We start from the raw sequence: 16,303 nt of genomic DNA, 5'->3' as shown, positions 1-16,303 counted from the left end.
AAGGTCCGCGAAGTGCGGTAATGGAAATGGCCAAGGGAATCCAACCCTTCGAATCGACGAACCGATTCGGCGCAGCTCCCGCTTTATTTTATCCACAACATAAATATACTCCCGACGCAAGTGTCCTCATCCCCACTCGTCGGACAGCGAATTCGTAACGCGGAACCACGTGGTTTCCAAGCAAAATAAACCGTCGCGTGCAGCTACGAGCGCGAAGAGCAGGAATCGAAAGACCTGTAGCGGAACAGAGGTTGACAATGAGAGGAGATAAAGGACGACGGTGGGGGGGCTGAGGGAACGAAAATAACGAACAGCGACCGCGTGCCGCTGTGACGTAACTTTGAGAAATCGGATTCCCTTTTCAAATTACTCGGGCGTCGCGCGCACGCGCGCTCGTGACCTACGGGCACAGTGAGTAGTAGTGGATATCTGGTAGCCCTTGGTCGGGCGAACATAACGCGAAGCGCGAAGAAGAAGTTACAAAAATACAAAAGCGAACGAAAGATGAAGGCGGTGAAAGGACAAATCGGCAGGAAAAACCCTCCGTAAAAGGCGAAACGACAGTAAGATACGCGGAAGTGTTCATGAGAAGAGATCAAAAAACGGAAGAAAGTTTGCCGCCTTTCAGGCGAATCGGCATCGAACTGTGTCCGAGGAAAGTGCGACGCTTTGGTGCGTGTCACGGTCGCGAAGACGGGAGAAGAGGAGAGAGAAAGAGAAAGAGAGAGAAACAGCCGTGACCGGCAGGGAAAGTGATTCGTCGGTGAGGTCGTCGTCAATGGACTCGGCGCCGTTTCTCACGTCGACGCGGAGACGCTTGACGCTTCCGAGCGCGTCACGCCCGCTGCCCGCCTCCGGAACCACGACGACGTCTTCGTTAGCACGCTCAATTATATCGGTATAAAATAGCGTGCGGAATTGGGACCTCTCTGTTTCTCTCTTTCTCTTTCTCTCTCTCTCTCTCTCTGACCGAGGGAAGCATGTTCAAAAGGCATTAAAAGTAACCAACACTCGGGACTTACCTCCTAATTAAGTGGCAGTGCAGTGAGCAGGATTCAGGGCTCGTTAGTGGTCAGGCTGAGGGTGTCTTCCCTTGCGAATATGGACCGTCCACCCCCTGCATCTTCTCAGGTTGGTGGAAGACGTCTCCTCGCGACCTCTGACGTGTCTCATCCACCCGACGCGGGTCTGCTTCTCCTCCGACGAAGTCGCGGGCATTTTTGACAGCCGACTGTCGCCCGCCCCACCAAACGGTCCATCTACGGGGATTCCCCTCAATACTGTCCGGTCGGGTCTAGCCCAGCCATCGCTGCCAGTCGGGTACTTGCTTTGGTTACGGCTGCCTACCGCTCCAGCTTTCTCGGTTGGCTCGGTTGAGACCGATCTGTCGGACTCCCCTCGGTTAGTACTGACCGGTAGGATCTAGTCCAGCCATTTCGATAGTAGTTATCTAAGCCTCTTAATTCACACTCCGGATTGCTAGGTCTGCTTCTCCTCCCTTTGCCTCTTCTTCTCAATTGTACAGCTTCGTTCAGGTCTATCGATTCCTGCACAAAAGTACCTTTTCACCGCCTCTAGTACAAGCCGGTCGGGTCGAGTCCACGAGCCATATCGTGAGCTAAGGTTTGTGTGCGGGGGAAAGGTAGAATCTCACTTAGAGATAAAAACAAACACTGGTCAATCGCAGGGTCGGATCTCTTTCGCGAGTATGAAGAAGTATCGTGACTCGGTGGAGAACTCGGATATCGGTAAAACAACACTGGCGGCGTTCAAGGGGCGATATAGATTCTTCAGTAGAGTCCTGTCGGGTCCAATTGACGAGCCATTTCAAGCAGTCTCCTACTCTTATGCAGTCCTTGTCACGGTCGACACGGAGGATTACAGTTGTCGGACGGAAATTTGGCAAAGTGTTGAACGTCAAGTGGATTTCAGCGGCTCGAAGAGACGGACAATCTACATGCGTGTCTGTCGGGTGTTAAGCGCGGCTGCTACTCGCAAACTGTTCGGATAGCCGAAGCTCGTCTACGTTCGCGATGTTGGACGCGTTGAACAAGTTTGTGAACCGATAGTCGGTTACTGCTGGCTACCACACGACGCTACCGGAAACTAGCTGCTGTGTGTGACCGTGCCCCACAGAGCTCTGACAGCTCCTGGCGAGAGGCCGCGCTTAAGTGTTGCTCGGCCCCCACCACGACCGCTGAGCAGGCCATCCATTGGCGCAAGCCGAGCTACAACAGAATTGGCAGGGGAGGATTTCAGGTGTCCAGCCATTGGGGAACTCCGTGGCACCAGGGGTGCCGACAACGAGAATCCTCCCCCCGACACCCGGACAAGCGGGAATTTTTGCCCACCTTACATCGGGCACTCCGATCGCCGACTCGGCGTCCGATGCCCCCGCATAGATTGCACGACGTCTTAAATTCTGTCATGCCTAATGTATGATCTACGAACACGCCTTTTGTCCCACCGGCCGCGTATTACGCGCAAAACGAAAGAGACGCTTCGCGGGATAGACACTCAAAGTTTGGCGATCAAAAATCATCCTCATTTGGCGAACGTGATTCTCAAATTACATGTTTGTAGTTACATTTGTACTACACGGTGCACGTATCGTTTATTACTCGTTAAACTCGATCATTTTCTTGAAATTGCTCATCAGACAATAATCGCGTCCATCATCGTTTGTTTTGAACAACAATTCGAATGCGTAAAAATAATTCGAGCTTTTATTCCTGTTTTGAACAACTCCGAGTATACCGAGATTTAAATCACTTAATTTTACCTGATTGAATTAAATTAATTTTTGGATGCCATACCTCAAGTTTTGGCAAACTTTAATCATGCGATATGGTATACGTTTTTAGGTCGTTTATTTGCAGATTTTTTTTTTTTTTGATAGAATTGCTGACCTTTTTTGCTACCAAATGCTCTGGTATGTCATTATATGATATTTTATTTCATCATGTTTGACCTACAAACACATATCGAATCAAAGTTCAACTGTCGACGCCAAGCAATTATCATTACAAAAACAGTTTCGAAAACCGTAACAAATTAATTGTGGAAAATCATTTCCCCTCGCAAACATTGAAGTTTTGGAATTTCTGGCTCAAAAATTTCACCTGTGACCCATGACAATTGAAATAAAGGAATTGTCCAAATATGGATTTGCCAATAGATAATAACGAATAAGTAAACGAAGTAAAATGGCAACGAAAAACATGGTGACCTCATATTTGCATAACAGGCGCCCGTGTTTTAACGCCCAGAAAGTTTACTGACAAATATAGGGTAGTATTAGACATTTAATTGCATCACGCTAATGCATGCAGATAAATAAGTGTCGATCACGTGAGAATTTCGGTTATACAAGCACAACTCGATACCTGCTCTAAATACTTTCACTCCTACATTCTTTCAATCCAAAGTAAAAAGCTAAGAGAAATGACTTGTTTCGGGAAGATTAGGTAACAAAACAAGTAGGTGACTGGAAATCTTAAAGAGGTGAAGAGGAAAAAAGTTTTAATCCAATCGAATCCGTATCCCAAATTTCTTCAACCAATTTCTCTCTCTCCGTCACCTGATACATGTACAGGACGGATTCACAACGTGACTTTGACGTAATCGCAAAAATAAGAACACAAATTCATTCGTATCACTTTTGCCATTCTCCGAGTCACCAACGAGGCCGAATAAAAATCGTCCTTTGTTTTGGAGACCAAATTGTAACCGATCACGCAGAGACAAATTTGCGACAGTATCGGCCACGGTTCAAAAAATAAAAATTCTACACAAAATTTCATACGGACGAAGAATTTGCGTGAAGTGACTTCTTGAGAATCAGAACGCGATGAGAATAGTAACTATCCGATAACGGAAAATTCTTCCTTATCGTTTACAATAGCATATTTCGATCGCCGAAATTCTATATGCTCGGAAATTTTGTTCATAGATTGCTGAGCCACTTTGTACAGCAGATCGCTCTAAACAAGACTCTGGAGATACTAATTGAATGAAACGTGGGGTAACGAAATTATGACGGTGTGACAGCGAACGCGTGAGGTCTCTGACCCCTCGTCACATTTACCATTTTTGGGACCGATGCTCATCGAATTAGTTTACCAGTCGTTAAATGACGATGCTGAAAAAAAGATGCCCGACTATTTAAACAATGTGGTCCTGTTTTTATGATGATCGTTACACTGGCGAAGCATTGAAGTTCCGACCTGGTAACAGCTCGGTCACCTTCTGCTAAAAATTCATCGAAACCTACCCGACCGGGTTAAATTGAGGCCAATAAAAGGCCATAAATTTTATGACGGTTTTCACGGTATCTAGGGTAGTAAAATTGGCATATGAAACTTTTGAGGAAACATCGAGTGCATCTCAGATTTTCCTTTTACAGATTCGATTTCCACCTCCAGTTCGAAATTGTTTCTTCCGATGAAACCACGCTTATTCGACAACACGTTCATTTCCAAAAATTGATCGGGCGCACCACTCACGTCTAATTGTGGCAGCAATGGGCGTATTGCAGGCTGCTTCACGACCATGCTTGGAAGGAAGGCACGTGAGGTTACTCACGTATATGCTGCAGCTCTCGAACGGCACAAGCCTTGCTGCTCACGCAGTAGGTGTAAGGAGAGAACCGAATCGCTGTTTCAGGTGGGATCGGTAAAGACTTTTCGGTGACTTTTGGAATAAAGAAGCGAAGTGATTGGAAACCGAGCATATAGAGAGAAGGGTGGCTTTTTACCGTTGTTTTCAGAAACGATTACCGATCCTATCGGCATTACGATGCGACTGTCTGGAGAATTTGTAATACCCTCAATTATCGATCTTTGGAACTGCTACTTATATGGACATTACAGTGTGACAGGCTTATAGGTTTTCCGGGAAGTCATTACTTCTCAATATGATTTGATGGCTACTGATTAAACATATCGATAATTATCAAAGTAAATGTATCATTCCACTTCTAACACTTTCGTTAATAATTACTTTCTCAGTTTACAGATTGTTAGTAACTATTGAAGTACTTTTGATAGATGACGTTGCGTTGGCGTAAGATCAAATTTTCTTCAAATTTTTACAAGCACTGCGTGCATAGCTGCCTTAAACATGCAAACCTGTGATAGAAACCGAACCTAGAATTGAATATAAAGTTTGAATGATTTGGATATTTACATAGGCTTACAATTTTATATGATTGTGAATTCCGGAGCCGAACGGGTTATCTTGGGACAATTACTGTAATTTATAGGCCGGTCAAAGGGCTGACGTCCATTTATTGGCCACCGCCGTAAACGCTGCTCGATCCCGTAGGTTATACGGTTGTTTGCGGCTACGGAGTTACCGTTTATTCACGCAGCTGTAAGGCGTAAAATGCGTGTACAGCAAGGTGGCCCAGTTTTGTGAAACTGCTACCGAAGCCCCAAAACTTGCCCTGAAACCGCAACACCAAGAGGATAAAATTTATGAAATATTTCGAAGCTTTCCATCGACGTCGACAGAAAGACAATGAGGGTCTGAGCGCCAATGATGCAAATCGACGATACCTCCGTAAATTAGTACTGCGAAAATGTTGAGCTCGGTAAATCGGTTATCCATTAACCCTAGACAATATAGATCATTTCCGGCGATGTTATACTCAGACAAGAAATGCCATTATCATTAGGAACTATCTCGTGGCGTCATCTGCAATTATGTCAGGCTTCAAAAATGTTTGGGCAAACAAAATTGTTAGCAAAACCTAAGAATAGAACTTCGAGTAACGTACGTGTACATGTTGGTATACCTGTAGGCATATCTCGATCTTGAACCACGGGTAATGCATTTCTAAAATTTCTCAAGACATAATTCTGTGACACGTAAGGCCCCCTCTTTGCCGGATCCACGCCCGGAATTCATCCACCTGAAAATCCGGGGACGTGTCTTCACGTACTGCGACAGGTAGGCGTCACAGATATGCTCTACAAATCACTTCGCCAACGTGGGTTCTCATATAATTGTACAAGATTAAAGTTTTGATGGGATCAAAAATGCGCAGCAATAAAGGTGTGCGCAAATTTTAAAACCGACTTGCCGATGATGTAATCAGACTAGGAAGTACGAAACTATTATTTTACAAGACAGAAAATAGGTTTTCATCAATTGTTCATCTATTTCACAAAATTTACAAATAAAGCTCGAGCGGAGTGCGTTTTAGACAATGGATTTTCATTCGAAAATTACTGCTTGAAGAAGTCCGCAATATACAATCAAATTCATCACAGATGAAGTTGAAACTGCAATTGTCAAGCTTTCGATTTGACAGTATGAATTGAAGAAATTCAAAACCAAACATTTTTTTTCGGTGGAGTTACAATATTTCTGAATTATAATTTCCGCGATTTCGTATGTGATTATATTTTTTAATTTGCGTTCGCTTTCAAATTTTCCGTTCGTAAGTAAAAGCTCTCTTCGACGACGTTTCATTATTCGATTCTAAACTGACTTATAAAATCATAAATAATAATTTATATAATAATATATACTAATTTATATAATAATTGTAATAATATATATATATAATAGGTTAATTCTCGATTAATTCTCGATTAATTCTCGAGAAATTATATCAATTTATTAAGCTTAATTACTCGGAAACGGCTTGTCTGACAAAAATCTATAATCAGACCTTTTTTCTAGAGAATTTAATTTTATAAAAAGATAAGTGAACATAAATTTTTTCACTTCAATATTTCGACAGTTCTGACGTAAAACATCAAATTATTACTGAAAATCAAAAATAGCGATGATAGACCTCTTAAAATTAATATTAAGGGCTTAAAATTTCATGAAATTTTTTTTTTGCCATACTGAATGATATTCTCAATATATTTTTCAAAAAAAAAAATAGTCAATTTTTTTGGCCCAGTCTAATATATATATATATAATATGTATGGGTCGTTCCACGATAAAACAAGGGGTCATGGACCTCACCTCCTCGAATTTTGATGTCCCATAGATTTTTGATTTGAGTCGGTCAAAAATGATACCTCTAATTTTACAAAATTTTTCTGCCATTTTGGAAAAGTGTGCAAACTCGGAATATGCTTTTTGTCCGACCTTTTTGGAAGCTCGTCATTTTATGCATGTCAAACAGGCGCAAAATAGCGCCTTTCAGACACATTCGGAAAGCGAGCGGACAAGGAAAATCCGCCCGGCGCTGTATGACTTACTTATCGTGATTGTGAAGAAATGATTATTTTGGATTCGGTTCATGAAACGTCGTCAAAAGAGGGCTCTTACTAACGGACGGAAGATTTGAAAATGAAGGTGAATGAAAAAATATAATCACATAAGAAGTCACAGAAATAAAAATTCAGAAATATTGTGACTGCGATGCAAAAAAAAATTTCTGGTTTTGAATTTTTTCAATTCATACTATCAAACCGAAAACTTGAAAACTGCAAACGGAACTGCAGTTTCAGCTTTCTCAAACAGTCATTTTCGAATGATGATCGATTTTTTAAAATGCACTGCACTCGATATTTTTTGGAGATTGAATGAAATATACGAGCATATAATAAACACCTTTTTTCTGGCATGTAAAATAATACTTTTATACTTCCTACTCTGATTACACCATTAGCTAATTAATATATATGTCATATATACATGTAATTCGGAAATGGGATGAGGAAGTTTACTTTTGACGAATCGAGAAAAATAACTCTTAAACCTAATTGTGATTGACTTCGAACCTTCTTCGAAATATATGTCAGCTACACTGTCAGTACTGAAAGAAGCACTTTGTCCGTAAGTTTTGAATGGTTGTGATGAACAATATTTTTCTTCTGTTCAATCACATTATGCTTATAGGTTGATTATCACCTGCATCATAATTGACATTCAGACAGGTTTCTCGAGACAAGTTGCAATTTCCCTGAGAGTAGCATGTACTTCAAATTGCGAGATGATAGACTCTTCATAGAGGTGCATAGCGGGCATGTAAGTTATCATTCCGAGCCTTAGAATCGATAGATACCTACAGGAATTTTTCCAACAAAATCCGGAGCTCGTATTTGGACGAAAAAGATGTTACGAAATCAACTGTTTTCATCAATACGAAAAACGTAAGCATGGAAAAGTTGTGATATTTTGATGTGCACCAGTGCAATGCAGTTATTTCGAGTAAAGTGATTAACTATTGTGTCAATGTTAATTAGCGCTCAATCAATCAAGACTCGTTAGCTTCGTCACAATATTGGCTTATCTGTATGCATACAACACTATAATGCATACCGGCATCAATCAGACCGTATGTTTACGCGCTAGTCCATTCTATTTATAACACGCATTAGTTAAAAGGTAGTAATAACTGTAAATTAAATGGTGATTACGAATCCACGACACACTGAAATATGTGTCAAGTCACCTAATTTTCAAGCGACGTAGAGCGATATCAAGAATATCAGAAAGACGATTTTGATCAAATCATATACTACTACAAACGTATGTGTAGCACATATTTGTAAAGCTAAATTTGTTACTTACATTCCCTGAATTTTTCCCGTGGGTACGTCAGAGATGTTTTGATTTTGGATTTGGTAATTCCGGCCTATTTACGATATACTTAGTTTAATAATTTCCATTTGTATTTTCTCAAAATACCATCTGACATTGATTTGTGGGAGGTGTCTGCAAGATTACGGGTCAGTTATGTGTGAACGGCGTTACAGTTTGTCTGTTGGGTTTAGTCGCAGCGTTCGCAAGGGTTCTTGGGTAACTTGAAATTTTTAATAACCTGCTGAAAGCGTTGAACTTGACTCTGGATAGACCCAAATAAGTCGCTAATCAATTGTTTTCGAGTAAGAATTCATTTCCGATATGATATTACTTTCTATGACGCAGGTTATGACCAATTCGAGTCGAAAAACTGTACGTTTTTAGAGTAAACGTTTATGAATCACTACAAAACGCACATTTGAACAGATTAAATTTCATCCTTCTATATCCTTTTCAAGTTTGTTCAAATTTGAATTCTTATTTATTGAATTTTGGACGTTGCCGCGTTGAAAAGATTTCCAGTAATGAAACCACGTGCACCATAGTAGGCGTGTCCGTAATAATTCTCGCAGAATTTTCACCGTTAGATATTAACAACGTGTCAGCCAGAATCATTGAGAGAATTATGACATCTGTGTCTTTCGGTGAAATTTGTATAATGCGGGAAGGCTTGATTGTCACACGAATGGTAATAAATTACCGAAGTACCGACTTCACGTTCTTGGGCTAAAGGGATTAATGTTTGGACTGACTGGGGATTTCCGTGCTAATTTTCGTGGCTTGTTTACCGACTTGCGAAATTTACAACGGATCAACGTTTACAGTTTCTACTGTGAATCTTCCCTGAACCCCGGAAAGGGTTGGGCCTTAGGGACGGAATTAAGGGATTAGCCCAGGTGGCTTTGTGGCCAGTGGTGCGGCCCCACCGCAGGTATTGCGGGGATCCTACCGGAGACAATACGAGGATAATAACCGATGTGACAATAACCTTGCCTGCTAAGTCTAGCTTGGGTGCCCTAAGCCTTTCATAGTCGTGAAAACTTATTCGAACTTATTTTACACGATTTGGAATTACGAGACGACAACTGCCCTCAAGATAATTGCAAGGGTAAAAGATTTGAGCGAAGAAAGCAAACACTCGGTGTGAATACAGTTGTCGATACTAAATATCCTGGCTGTTGGAAGATTTTACATCTGTGTATTCACGATCAGATTATATTACATTCGTAGTTAAATTATGTCACATGTTATGTTCACATCAATTTATTGCTGTATCGCAAAATTTACTAGAAAACATAGCCCCAGTAACCATGCAGATAAAGAATATTATTACATTCCAGATTTTCTGATTATATAGCTACAAAATTCATTGTCATTTCATGCCCTGAACTACTTTTACGATCATGGTAAGAAATGAAAATAGTTCAAGACTGTAATTGTGAGTAGAAATTTCTCTCAATACACGACGAACTCTATGGAAAACAATTCGTAGGTTTTATAAGTCGAGAAGAAAAATGAAAAATCGATGATCGAATCCCATCCTGCAGTTTGAAACACTTTCTACGAAAAAAATTTGGGCTCGGCGGGTATGCAATCGAGTACTTGAGAACCCCTGAGTCTTATCAGGACCTGGTGAAGTCCGGGGCCCAGGGCGATGGAGGTGACTCGGCTGGACGCAACCGCGAAGCGATGGAGGGAGGTGGGAAAACATACTTTAAGTACGGATAAGGAAGCTTCTTCAAGTCCTGAGGCGTGTAGTTGCCGACCGTTGCCGTGGTGCGAGTGCGGGACGCGGTGTTACTGGGATAAAAGGTGAACGTCTTACCGAGGGTGGGGATTTGTCGCGATCCTGAGCTTTCGGCGACCGGTGAACGGTACTTCTTCCTCTTATTTTCCTGCCGCTTCTTATCACTCTCCTTATTTTTATTCATTTACTTCCACATCAAGGGACTTCGCAATCCGGATCCTTACGGCACTGGAACCGTAGCATCGGATTCGCGAATGCGTGAAGGCGTCGCAAAAACGCGAGGAGAGATGAGAAGGTGCAAGAAAGCCGAGCTCTCTCTCTCTCTCTCTCTCTGTCTCTCCCCCTCTCTCTCTCCCTCTCTCTCTTCCTCTCTCTCTTCCTCAGGTGAGAAGAGTGATCCGGTAGCTGACAACCGTGGGTTTTAGCTGGTCTGTTTACCTTCCCTGCACGTCCACACGCAGCTCGGCGTCGAACGACGAGCAGCACCGGATAACGAACGAAAAAACATCCCATGTCGCGTGATCGATCCATACACATTTGTATTTGCTCACAGCTCGTCACTGCCGCAGATATCGGAGAAATCATTCGTATTAGTGGCTGTCCAATCGGCGGGGATAAGTTAATGATAAGGTGCAGCCTCTCTTCCCGGAACTCGTGTCAACGGACGAATCCAATCCGGAGGGTATAAGCTCATCTTTGAAACGAGGTGAAGTTTCACGTCGTATATTTATGATCTCTTAGTCGTTATACTTGCGGCTCCGATGGTATCTGAAAAAAGTTCCCACGACAATGCTCGCCGTCTCAAGAATTAAAAGTCCTTGAGTATCGTGAAATGGTGGTTTCAAAGCGATGCCAATGCGTACAAAGTTTACTCGAAACAAGAAAAATCTTTACATTTTTCAAAAGAACACCCGGCGACGTAGAATCCTCTTAAAAATACAGAATTTCCACCTGATCGTGGGAATTGTTACTTGAATTTTCACGAAATTTATAACAGCGCAGTGCTGTGAGTAATGTGTTTGTTTTATGAAATCTATTTTTATAAATCTCATCGCCATTGTACACTGATATTATCTACGACGTTGAACAAACAAGAGAACAATTAACCGGAACACTTAACGAAATTACCTTTTCTATAATAGCAGGTACCAGGATGCAATGAAAAGACAATTTTTTGTAATCATTAAAATTATTTTGGAAACAATTTTTATCACGACGGTTGGATGTTTCGTTTATTTTCATCAAAATTTCATACAAATATTATCGAAGATCAATTCTAAAAAGTAGACGAAACGGTACTTTCATGAGATAATTCACTGTAGAAATTCTACGAGATCTTTAATTTTTTCAATATGTAGCAAGAATTACAAATTTCCAATTATCAGCTTGGACTTGACTCTTGTTCTTTACATGTTCAGCATTCTGTTTTCACTTTGATTCCATAAAATAAAATGATCAAAATTTTAAGAAATCGAGAGTATAAATCTTTATTTGTTGAAATAATCGAGGCTTTTTCTCCAGAACATTTGAGTTGCAAATATGTTTCAGTACAGCTCGAGCATCACTGCTCATTTTTTGATACAAGTACTTTCCCATGCAATGACTCTAGACACTTCGTGACAATATGGCTTGCGGGCAAATGTGGTAGCTTCAAAGCATCTAGTTTGCCTTTTGATTGAAAAGTTGAAGCCAAAAACGCCGGGGGAATGTGGACAAAAAAAGACGAAAAAACAAAAAAACAGTGTTGAAACGACCGCAGATCAAGTGGCGCTTGTTTTCTATACAGTGTTTATTCGTGAAGAACGTGGGTATCATGTGTAATTGGTTTGACAAACAAAGCAAATAAAAGTATCTGTTATTCATCTTATTGTTGTAGGTTAAGGATCACTGGGTCTTAGTATCGTAGGTCAAAATTAAAGACATGAATTGAGAACCAAAGACACCACCACTTATCCAAGTTCGTATATAATTTCAATAGTCGTCTCTGCATTCCGTTTCATTCCTTATTGACGTCATATAAATAACAAAATCAAAATCCGATCTGTACAATATTCGCTCAGATATTCGTATACAGAGTGATTATCCTGAAAAACTGCTGTTAAATTTTAGCGCATGCGCAATACATTGTAGTAGAGAACGGACCATTCGGCGTTAGATGATCACTCTGTATAATACGACTGAAGTGATCAGACGATTGATTACCAGTTCTGACGCTATATCAGCTTGTAGCCGCGTTTTGACCCTGCATACTTAGGGTCTAAATCGAAAAAATTACCCTCCAAATTTTGGTCGAAACACTGATTGTGAGAATCATCAAAAACTGAACCTCTATAATAACCGATTTGCGTATGTCTATTTGTCCTACGTTACTGATTAAGATAGTGTTTCCCTGAAAAACTCAAATTTTGGGAATATCAAAACAATGGGATCTGCATTTTACCAATTTATAGAGACTGATTTATGCCGGTCCGTTTAAGGTCGTGGAGACCAATTTCGGGATAGTGATGGTTCGGGACGATTGAGCAAGCCTTTCAGTCCCACGTGCGAATGCTGTATACTTTGTCGAACCTTTGGTAGTGCGGCAACCATGCCACTGCGTGGTCACAACCGGACGCACGCGTGTATGTGGCGTGCAGGTACCAATGTCCAAGAGTTGCAACATCACGTTGTAATTGTGAACGAATACACGTCCGCTACTAGTCGAATGGTAGGTACACCGGCTATTGTGGAGCGACGATGTGGGCAGGATCTATCACGGGAAATCACAATCAACTCGAAGTTCGACATCGGAATAATAAAAACAGGTTGATTAGGTACTGCCAAGGTGCCGGTACACATCGCCGGCCGGTTTCGATTTCTCGTTCGTGAATCACACAGCCGCCATTCCATTTAACTAATTGTAGTGAGCTCGGTGATTTATCGCAGACGGATCTTCTTTCTCCAACCACATTTTTGACGTTGACGCGAGATCGCGAGGAAAGTTCCAAGTTTGACTTCCAGATACCAAGATGAGCGTTATTCACACTCAACAAACTGCATCTCTAGAGAGTGCGACTCTTTTCGCTTTAGAATTACCTTTGAGGTCCAAAGAATTTTCAAGATATTTTTTTCCATATACTGATTTGGATACTATCAATGTTGGATCTCACATTTGATTAGCATAAAATGCGTCTCCGACTCGTCTCGACGCCGCCGCAGATCATGCAGAGATTTAAGAATTCTCGAGGCAGACGAGGTGATTTCAAAAATCGTTCAACTATATCTTAACTTCCGACAACTTTGTCTTTCCATTTAATAAAATTGGAGAAAAAAAAAATGGCTTCTGCTCCGAGACAATTGTGGTTTTAATATCATTTAAAAATTTTCGATGAAATTAGCTCTCCCTCTTCACGATTTACTTCTCAACCTCCATTTGTGATTCACCTCTAAGCGCCCGCTTCAATATATCATCTCCATATGGGGCTTTCCGTGTAAACTCGACCGATGTTTAACCCCGAATGTCTGAAATCTGATACATATTTATTTATGATCTTGCCTAGCCTCTCTGGGTGCATTCGAATTTTTTCAGATTCTGTTTCTTCAATCGTTATCCATTCATAAATTCCCAAGACTGCTATGCGCTTTGATTTCAAACGCAACTTTTCGAAACGATGTGTTTAATATATTTGTCAGAATTCTCGATAGTTTTCGAAATTGAATATTCACATTTCCTGCTCACTTATTTCGGCATTTGAGAGGGAATTTTTTTGGCAAGCTTATATGAAACAAGACACCGATCAATCTTATACCGTTGACAGTTTGAATATTCAATCTAAATTATTATTCTCTTTTCTAACAGTTTCATCTTATAAGAATATTTTTAAACTAGCAACAAGTTAATTGCATGTTGAAAATTGCTACCTAGCCACATTTTGAAAGCAGCGACGCAAGACGAGGCTTACAGAGTTATATCTGAAGAAGAAGGAGCGTTTATGACGCAGGAAGATATGATTAATTGTGTGGAATGTTTTTCAATTTTACACTTGCATAAAATCGATTTCCTCAGTGGTTCTAAAAGCGGTAAAAATAATACTTTAATACCGGTTATTCTAATCGACTCGAAATTACGAAAAATAATGTTTACTACCGATCCGCCTTTCACCCTGAACAAACTAATCAATTATGAAGACGGCCTCGTTCAGATATGACGAGACTCGTAGTAACCATTGTTATTGTTATTGTTATTATTTTCGAATAATTTTCTAACGGAAAATAAAATATTTGTTACTGAAATTTGATTAAAAGAAAAAAAAAACACCTCTAGATTCACGATTCAAACTTGTGAGCTTATTGAAAATTTCGAACTGATTAAATTTTTCCAAAGTCTCGACTGGAAGATTCAGCTTCCACACATTTTTAAAAATCCTCCGCGTGTTGATGCATGTTTTATTCTTTAATGAAAGCATACTTTTGTGTTTTATTTCAGTAAATCGGCTTCGGTGTGTCACTTTGAACAGAAGTACACCAAAAAGTTCTACAATTTCCTAACAACTTGCTTTCGGTTTCTCCAACGTAAAAACAGCTGTTATTGTTTTAAAGTATAATCTAATTATCTGCACGAAGAGAAAATAACTATGCTTCTCCTCGTATCATTACGGAACGAAATGAAATACTTTGAATAACCTGTCGGACTTGAACTAAAAATTTTCAACTTGGCGACAAATTTTCGTAGGGCATAAGCCAGTGTTTGAGCCTTGTTCCGCAAATTGAAAAAAAAAAAAAAAAAAACTTGACCCTAATTTGAAACGGTCCAGCTCACACGCAGATGTGGTAAAAAGAAACCGCGACTCTTGGAACTCGAATTGAAACTAAATTTCGATCATATTAATCGAATGATCTTCAAGCGTGAAAATTGCGATCCCCAATAACCATAACTGAAATAAATACATTCTCCGAATAAAACATATTTTGCACCCTACGTATTGAAAAGTAAGGTAATTGCAATGCCAATTTGCTGTACAAACGAAGTTCGTAAGCGAGTAACAAGTTCGAGAAAAAAATCTTGGAAAAAAAAGAAGACACGGTCAGGGTAAGACACGAACCGTGACGTGAGTCGGCGGGGAACGCCTCATATATCTTGTCACCTTTCGGTAAGAGTTTAGAAATTATGTATACGAGGTGCGGTAAATCTCGGCGACTCGTCCCCGTCAGGTCGACGGACAATCGACGCAGTGGAGGAGGAATGGCAGGCGGGAGGCGCCCGGGCCGCGGTGCCACGGTGGCAATGTTCGGCGTCGATCTTTCCCTGACCTGACCACACCGCGGCGAACGCGGGGCCGTAGGCCCCAGCCTCTAGGTCGGGCGTTCACCCCTTCGGAGAGGAGCCTCGTCGCGGAGCGCGATAGAACGCGATCGAATTTCGACCCGGCCACGGCCGAAAAGCTCAACCTCCGCGTTTCCTCGACGTGCATTCGCGTGACTCACGCGCCGTGCTCACGGCGTCGAGTGTGCCATTTTTGATGCCGGTTGATCCATGGAGAAGGCTGATTTAATTCAGAAGGGTTTCATCTTGTGGTGAAAGTATTAACCCTTTCATGCATATGTTCTTCCTTACGTGTGATTTGCTTGAAATTTTGCATGCGTGGGCTTCTGGGGTCGCTGATTACGAATCTGAACTCGAAATTCAACAATTCAATATGGCAAATTCGATATGGTGGACGTTGATTCAAAAATTCAAAATGGCGAATCCAATATGGCTGACGTAAATTCGAAGAGTTATTTCATTTTGACAAACTTAGCACGGGATGATTTCTGAGGTCATTGATTACGAATCTGAGTTTAAAATTCGAAAATTCAAAATGGCGAATCCAATATGGCCGACGTAAATTCAAACAGTTATTCGATTTTGACTCAACTTAGTACGGGATGGTTTCTAAGGTCGCCGATTACGAGACTGAGTTAAGAATTTGTAAATTCTACATGGCGGATTCAATATGGAGGGCCAAAGAGTAATTGTGTTTTTA

This window comes from Neodiprion virginianus, chromosome 1, assembly GCF_021901495.1.
Source record: "Neodiprion virginianus isolate iyNeoVirg1 chromosome 1, iyNeoVirg1.1, whole genome shotgun sequence".
Classification (NCBI taxonomy): domain Eukaryota; kingdom Metazoa; phylum Arthropoda; class Insecta; order Hymenoptera; family Diprionidae; genus Neodiprion; species Neodiprion virginianus.
This window is presented reverse-complemented; position numbering follows the sequence as displayed.